At 38.8% G+C, this 8,897-nt stretch overlaps 1 long non-coding RNA gene across 1 annotated transcript; it reads right to left on the bottom strand.

Annotated features, from left to right (window-relative positions):
- Positions 1-6,045: 6,045 nt before the first annotated feature.
- On the bottom strand, positions 6,046-8,212 carry LOC127097462 (uncharacterized). Its single transcript, XR_007793043.1, has 4 exons — positions 7,630-8,212; positions 7,357-7,538; positions 7,099-7,194; positions 6,046-7,021 (listed from the first exon to the last, which is right to left on the bottom strand). It is a non-coding gene; the product is annotated as an uncharacterized LOC127097462 (long non-coding RNA).
- Positions 8,213-8,897: the final 685 nt, after the last annotated feature.

The following is an 8,897-nucleotide window of genomic DNA, read 5'->3' on the forward strand; positions in this document are numbered from 1 at the left end:
AATCATTATGCAGGTTGGTTCTTAACCCCTTTGAATACAATGATCCTTCTCCTTCTCCAAATTTTGAATTCCCTGTGTTTGAGGCCAAGGAGGAAAGTGATGTAGAAGTGAGTGATGAATTGTCACGTCTTCTTGAGCATGATGAAAAGGTTATTCAGCTATTTGAAGAACAGATTGAGCCAGTCAACTTGGGTTCCAAGGATGATGTAAAGGAAGTCAAGATTGGGTCTCGACTGTGTCCAGATGCTAAAAAGGGGTTGATTGATCTTCTTCGAGAATATTCAGATGTGTTTGCTTGGTCCTATCAAGACATGCTTGGGTTGGATTCTGAGATTGTGGAGCATAGATTGTCGTTGAAGCCAGAATGCATGCCAGTCAAGCAGAAATTGAGAAGAACGCATCCTGATATGGTTGTGAAGATCAAAGAGGAAGTTCAGAAGCAGAATGACGCTGGTTTCCTTGTGACTGCTAAGTATCTGCAATGGGTGGCCAATATTGTGCCTGTGCCGAAGAAAGATGGAAAAGTTCACATGTGTGTTGACTATAGAGACTTGAATAAAGCCAGTCCAAAAGATGATTTCCCTCTGCCACACATTGATATGTTGGTAGACAATACTGCTAAATTCAAAGTCTTTTCATTTATGGATGGATTTTCTGGATATAACCAAATCAAAATGGCACCCGAAGATATGGAGAAGACCACATTCATTACACCCTGGGGAACATTCTGTTACAGAGTGATGCCTTTCGGTCTAAAGAATGCTGGTGCAACTTACTAGAGAGTAATGACTACTCTTTTTCATTATATGATGCATAAAGAGATTGAAGTTTATGTCGATGACATGATTTCTAAATTGATTGATGAAGAGGAACATGTTGAGCATTTTTTGAAGTTATTCCAGCGTTTGAGGAAGTATAAACTCCGCTTGAATCCCAATAAGTGTACTTTTGGTGTTCGTTCTGGTAAGTTGTTGGGCTTTATTGTCAACGAGAAGGGTATTGAAGTTGATCCTACCAAGGTCAAAGCAATACAAGAGATGCCTGCACCCATAACTGAGAAGCAAGTCAGAGGTTTTCTCGGTCGCTTGAATTATATTTCCATATTCATTTCCCATATGACTGCCACATGTGCGTCTATATTCAAGCTTCTTCAGAAAGATCAGTCTTGTGATTGGACCAAAGACTGCCAAAAAGCTTTTGACAGTATCAAGGAATATTTTCTTGAACCCTCGATTTTGTCCCACCTGTTGAAGGAAGACCATTGATTATGTATTTGACTGTGCTCGAAGATAGTATGGGTTGTGTTCTTGGTTAGCAAGATGAGACTAGGAAGATAGAATTTGCAATCTACTACCTCAGTAAGAAGTTCACCGATTGTGAGAATCGGTATTCTATGCTTGAAAAAACTTATTGCGCATTGGCTTGGGCTGCTAAGCGTTTGCGTCAATATATGTTGAATCATACCACTTGGTTGATATCTAAAATGGATCCAATCAAGTATATATTTGAGAAGTCTGCTTTAACCGGGAGAATTGCCCGTTGGCAGATGTTGTTATCAGAGTATGATATCGAATACCAATCTCAGAAAGCGATCAAAGGTAGTACCTTGGCGGACCATTTGGCTCACCAACCAATTGAAGATTATCAGTCAGTACAATATGATTTTTCTGATGAAGAGATTTTGTACTTGAAAATGAAGGATTGTGATGAACCATTGCTTGAAGAAGGGTAAGAACCTGGTTTCTGTTGGGGCATGGTATTTGATAGAGCTGTTAATCAATATGGAAATGGCATTGGGGTCGTGATTATAACTCCTCAAGGCATGCATCTACCATTTACAGCTAGATTGGCTTTCAAGTGTACAAACAACATGGCAGAATATGAAGCTTGCATTATGGGGCTTGAAGAGGCCATGAATCTTAGAATCAAGTATTTGGATGTCTTCGGTGATTCGGCTTTGGTTGTGAATCGGATCAAAGGAGAATGGGAGACAAATCAACCCAGTTTAGTACCATATAGAGACTATGCGAGGAGGATTTCAACTTCCTTTACAAAGGTTGAGTTTCATCATATCCCTCGAGATGAAAACCGGATGGCAGGTGCTCTTGCGACGTTGGCATCAATGATTATAGTGAAGTATTGGAATGAAGTTCCCAATTTATCTGTGATGCGTCTTGACAGGCCAGCTCATGTGTTTACTGTGGAAGAGATTAAAGATGAGAAGCCGTGGTACTATGACATCAAATGTTTCCTCCAAAGTCAGATTTACCCGCCTGGGGCATCTGTGAAAGATAAGAAGACTTTGAGAAGATTAGCCGGTAATTTCTACTTGAATGGTGATATACTGTACAAGAGAAACTTCGACATGGTTTTGCTCAGATGCGTGGATAGACAAGAAGTAGACATGTTGATGACTAAAGTGCATGAAGGTTCATTTGGTACTCATTCTAATGGACATGCAATGGCAAAGAAGATGCTGCGAGAAGGTTACTATTGGCTGACAATGGAATCTGACTGTTGCAAATTTGTGAAGAAGTGCCACAAGTGTCAAATTTATGCTGATAAGATTCATGTTCCTCCGACACTTTTGAATGTTATCTCGTCCCCATGGCCCTTATCCATGTGGGGAATTGATATGATTGGGATGATTGATCCCTAAGCTTCGAATGGACATCATTTCATTTTGGTGGCAATTGACTACTTCATAAAATGGGTTAAAGTGGCATCGTATGCAAATGTGACTAAGCAAGTTGTTGTAAGGTTTATCACGAACCAGATCATATGCCGTTATGGTGTGCCAAGTAAGATCATTACTGATAATGGGTCGAACTTGAATAACAATATGGTGGAAGCTCTTTGCAAAGACTTCAAGATTGCACATCATAATTCTTCTCCCTATAGACCTAAGATGAATGGGGTTGTTGAAGCTGCGAATAAGAACATCAAGAAGATTATCCAGAAGATGGTTGTCACGTATAAGGATTGGCATGAGATGCTCCCGTTTGCTTTCCATGGGTATCGTACATCCGTCCGCACTTCAACAGGGGCAACCCCTTTCTCTCTTGTGTATGGTATGGAAGCAGTACTCCCCGTAGAAGTTGAGATTCCTTCATTGCGTGTGCTTATGGAAGCCAAGTTGACTGAGGCCGAATGGTGTCAGACCAGGTTTGATCAGCTTAATTTGATTGAAGAGAAGAGATTAACTGCCATGTGTCATGGTTAGTTATATCAGCAGAGAATGAAGAAAGCTTTTGATAAGAAGGTCAAACCTCGTGTGTTCAGAGAAGGTGACCTTGTGCTCAAGAAGATTTTATCATTCAAGCCAGATTCCAGAGGAAAATGAACTCCCAATTATGAAGGCCCATATGTTGTTAAGAGAGCCTTTTCAGGTGGTGCATTAATTCTTACAACTATGGATGGTGAAGAGTTCACTCGTCCTGTGAACGCAGATGCAGTCAAGAAATACTTCGCCTAAAAAATAAAAGAACAACTCGCTAAGTTGAAAACCTGAAAGGGTGGCTTAGGCAAAAATGAGCATCTCGGTAGATTGAAAACCCGAAAGGGCGATCCGAGCAAAAATTAGAGACATAAAACAGAAAGAATTTCCCGATAAGTTGAGTACCCCACCTTGGGGTAACTTATGCAAAAATTAGGGATTATGGTAAGTAACTGCATTCTGCTGATCTTCAGTGTTTTGAAAACTTGTTTGAGCACAAGGGTTGACATCAGTTCATCATCCCAGCAGCGGTCAAGAGCATAGTGGATATCAAGATTTGGTAGAGGGATTAAGGATCATTTGTATTCAATGTAACCCTTTTCCATGTAAATTACCATTTTCAACTTTGTAAAATCTATGGAGTCTTGTCATTTACAGACTACCATTCTATTAAATAAAGTTGAGCTTTTATCCAATTGTTTCTACTCTTATTTACTTCAGCCAATAGTTTTAAATTTTATTATGATCATTTTGAAATTAATTTTTAAATCAAAATCAAGTTTTCTTTAAAATATAAAAGCAAGAATTTTTCCAGAGCAAGTAAAAAGAATATCAACAGCATTTCAATGGATAACAAGTCCTTAAGTGCGAAGCATCAGAGGTTCCCCAAGCAGTTAACCCTTCGGGTATCCCTAGACATCAGTGTTGATTCGGTTACTCGGCGGAGTGTTTGATCCCCGATAGAGCTTCTTTCTTTATCCCCAACTGAGTTGGTTGATTCAAATACTTTGCGGCATGCTCTTGTCTCCAACAAAGTTTCGGCCTTCCCCAGCGGAGTTCGTATTTCCTCAGCACGTGGATCGTCATCAGAGATGTCTGATCTTTCCCCAGTAGATCGATTTGGTGTCCCTACCAATTGCCGTGTATCTTTGCTCCTAATCAGAGTTTCCTCCTGGTTCCTGAGCAACTTTTGTTGATTGTTTCTCTATAGGGTTGTCTCCCAATTTTATGGTGTTGACCTAAAATTCCCCACAGTGTGGATGTTCTGTCCTCAGCAGATCTCCTCCGTCCTCAGCTAGGGTTGAGCCCTTGGGATGTTCATCTCTCTGTTCTCCGACTGTTTGTCTCCATATTTTGTGGATTGACCAAGGATTGTACCGGTGGTTCAATTTATTTGTGACACCTCTGTATCCTTCGTGATCGTTTTGTCAGCATAATCATCATATATACATATACATATACATTCATATAATTTCATAATTACATATCCTGCATCTTAATATATGATTTGTTTGAGATTCTCATTCTCAGTTGTGATGGTACTTTATCCCCATACCAAATCTAGTGTCTGTCCTCCTTCAATTGTAGAGTGTCAGCCCCTTAAGCAGAAAGACTTTAACCTTCCTATGTTTCCCCACTAAGTTTCTTTCCTCATGGATGGTTGTTATTTCAGTTTCCCCTCCAGCAAATTTTCTGGATGGAATTACTCCTCTTGAGTTATGTCCTCATTGGGTTGACTTTTGATCGACCGTTTTCTTTCTATCTCTTACCTAGATAGATATTTTGGTCCCCTAAGAGTCTATTACCCAGTAACTGATAATATTCTTCTTAGTTTGCAGTTTGTTACTTCTTGCCTAATTCCCGGCAAAAGTACCCCTTGTTTTCCCCTCACTAGAATCCCCAACGGATCTATTCCCCAGAAAGTATATCCTTGATATGTTCATCTTAGCTGATGACAGATATCTTTTCTTCCCACGTAGGAGTCTATCCTTGATATGTTCACTTTAACCAGTGACAGATATTCTCGCTTTCGGTATTCTACCCAGTAAAAAGGTAGTTGTAATCCCTATTTTGTTCCTCAGAGAGTTAATCCTTGATATGTTCATCTTAGTGGATGACGGGTTTCCTTCTCTTGTTGGTTTTCTACCCAGTAACCGGTAGTTGTAAATCCTACTTTTCCCCTGTGCGGAGTCTATCCTTGATATGTTCACTTTAACCAGTGACGAATATTCTCTCCTTTGGTCTTCTATCCAGTAACTGATAGATGTAATCCTTTTCCCCCTTTTCAGAGATAATCCTTGATATGTTCATCTTAATCGATTTTCTCTTTGATTGGTCTTCTACCCAGTAACCGTGTCATACCCCAATTTTGTCCGGGCAAATTTAAATTTTCATAGAATTGATTTCATTCTTTTTTGCATCATATGTACAGCATGACATGCATATCGTTCGGCCATACAAGTTTGTTAAAACCTAGTGTGATTAAATTCAAGTGCTGATCATGCCTGTTTGATTCAGGATTGGTGGTTCATTAAGTTTATATACATATCTAGTCAAGGCTTGGTCCAAAATCCAATTTTATACTTTTAATCCATCATCCAATTCAATTTCTTATTTTATTGTATTTTTAATCCAAATAAACTCAAATTTTCATCATCCGTTGTCCACAAAGCATCTTATCAAACCTATATTATAAGCCAAACATTCATTTCAATTCCATAACCATTTTCAATTTATAGTTCACTTCACAAAACAATTCCATGCACCTTTAAAAAAAAATCACACAATCACAATTCAATTTTCAGAAATTCCATACAACTCATCCATCCTATCAAAAGTCACATAAAAATTCCACTCATTTACATCAACCAAAATCCAATTACAAATTTGAAACCAAACCATTCAAGAGACCCTACACATCATATTCTATGCAACAATTCATTACAGTATGTTAAACCAAATACATTCACCATGTGACTCCAAGCCACTATTCTCAAATACATTCAAAACCCAAGGCTAAAGTTACATCCTAAGTTCCATCGATCCCGCTTCAGTAATTTACATTTCTTTACAAAGCATAACTACATTGAAAGGAACCTATGGCAGTACTTTGGAATACAATTCGCATAAAGTTTGGTTGCTGTGGATTTCACGAACTCTTGCTCTCTCGTTAGAAGACAGAAGTTCCGCAGTGTAGCTTGTTCTTCTGAAGGTTACAACTTGGTATCCTCAAGTCAGTGCACATAATTATTGGAAAAGTATAAGACTGCCAATAAACAGGAAAAGGAAGAATGGCAATGGCTCAGTGAAAAACGGCAGAACGAAACTCCAATGCAGAACGCAGCAGCAAGGCTGCAACAGATGTGCCAAACTGCAAGGTCACACGATGCAACACCTGTAGAACCTGCAGCAACAAAATGCCAAGCTAAACCCGACGTCCCTAACAGTCCAAGATTAGAATCAATACCATCAAATGCCGGCAGTAGTCATAGAGAAGCTCAAACCAGAACCATGAAATATAGCAGTTAGCACCAAAGAAATAACAGAGAAAGGGAATATATTGGTGCAAGGAAGTCTTCTACTGATATATCTGCTGAGAACAAAGCAAGTGGAGAAATGGTTTGGTACGGTATACCTGGAGTGAGCCCTCTGTTGATGAAGAGACTGTTAGAAAGTAGCACATGAAGCTAGTTCCAACCTTTCATCCTGACAAAAACAAGGCTTTAGGTGCAGAAAGTGCATTTAAGCTGGTTTCAGATGCATGAAGTTCATTATCAGACAAAACAAAAGCATCTGTCATACAACCTAGCAAACCACACAAAGGCAAATATTGGCATATGTTCCATGACATCAAAAAGATAAGAAAAAATTAAAATCACGACCTCACAGCAAGGGTGCTTGGATTTGCGTGAGAGATAAAGCATAGATTGGCACTGTTAAGCATCTATGTCCTTCATGAGCATCCAAAGTTGGTTCACCTTAATAATAAAGAATTCTTAGTCAACGCAAGTTGTAATAAATGGAACCAAACAAATAACCACAAGGGATGGCAAAACCAAGTGGTAAAAGTTTTGTTAGCAGTAAAAACAACCTTAAGAGAGCACATGCTTTAGAGGGCGCTACAAACAAAGAAGAATTACCTGTGACAATCGTCCTGGTCCCCACCAAATATCTGAGAAATCCAATTCTAACGGAATGATTCCTTTCATCCCTGCTAGCTCATGATTCAAGGACCACCCATTTTCACTCTATATAAGAGACATCCAATCATTGGAAGAGAGGACCCTGAAGGAGAGTACTGTTACGCTGCTGGAATCCCCACCTGAGCCATCATCAAACGCCAAAATCAGAACAAGATCCAGGCTAAAAGGAAAAGCGACACCAAAGGAAGAAAACAAGAAGAGATAATATACCTCGAGGTCGATCGCGTCGCCGGTATCCCAATCAAAAACTCCGTCTTTCGACGAACTTTATTTATTTTTTGCGATCCCCACGTTTTCTCGAACGATACACACACTTTTTTCACCATGCCATTAAAGAACTGTTTATCGCTTTGGTTGATTACGAATTTAGAAAGATATGGTTGAATCTGTAGCATACGATTGTTTTCATAACGGTTCCGATTTAGGATTTGAATTTCAGTAGGAAATTTTATGTTGAAAGGTTAGGGATTTCATGCGTGTGGGTTTAGAGAGGGAAAATTGGAAGTCAATGTTTGTTTCTCCAAGAAGAAGTTCACAAGTTGATAGAAAGAGAGGCGCGATTGTGAGAGAGAGAGAGGAACGTTTTGCCTTTTAAAATCTGAATTTGCTCTGTTTCTTTCAATTATCATTTAATGTTAGGCTGGCAATTGCTTAGATTTGTGAGTCCCCAAATTTACTGGAAATATTAATTATCAGTCATACAGCCGTTTGAGATTCCCTAAAGATTCATGACGTTTCCAGTACTACTTTAATGACACCCTTCATTTATTGCACCGCACACTAGAGATTGTTTCTAGCTAACTTGAGCGAAAATCCTGCTTTGTTCCTAGCCTTTCCGTTTCAAATAACGATAAGAGGGTTCGGGCCTTAGGGCCCGCTCATATTCAATGTTGTTTTCTCTTGGGTTTCAGCCCATTTCTCTCTCCATTCAGCTGTACGCCCAAGTGGGCTTCTAAGGCCTTTGAGGCCCATTCGTTTTGGGTCGGATCCTCATTTCTTTTCCTTTAGTAGGTGCTTGGTCTTGTTTGAATGAAGTTTGATTTTTTCAATTAAAACTTTAGCATTTCTTTTTTTTTAATTACATGATATTAGTTACATAATTTGTTATTATTTAATTAACTAATTTTATTATTATTATCATCGTTTGTTATTTAAATATAATTTAGATAATTACTCATTTTTGTGAAGGTTTGTGTGCACTATTGTTTTGTGTTTATTTATCTATTTGTACAAAGCCTTGAGTTCACATGTATGGCATACCATGATCATGATACGTTGTTTCAAATTTCATCGATTTAAAGTCATTTAAACCAATTTCGAAAATAAAATAAAATTCTCGATTTAATATCGAGCCCATTTTCAAAAACACCTTTGTAAGTCGATCGCTTTTATGCATCGCCATCAACCTCGCATGGCTTACTCTTGGGCTTTCTTACAATGAGACCTATTTGATTATTGATTAATCGAGTAGATGATCA

This window comes from Lathyrus oleraceus, chromosome 6, assembly GCF_024323335.1.
Source record: "Lathyrus oleraceus cultivar Zhongwan6 chromosome 6, CAAS_Psat_ZW6_1.0, whole genome shotgun sequence".
In the NCBI taxonomy this organism is placed as follows: domain Eukaryota; kingdom Viridiplantae; phylum Streptophyta; class Magnoliopsida; order Fabales; family Fabaceae; genus Lathyrus; species Lathyrus oleraceus.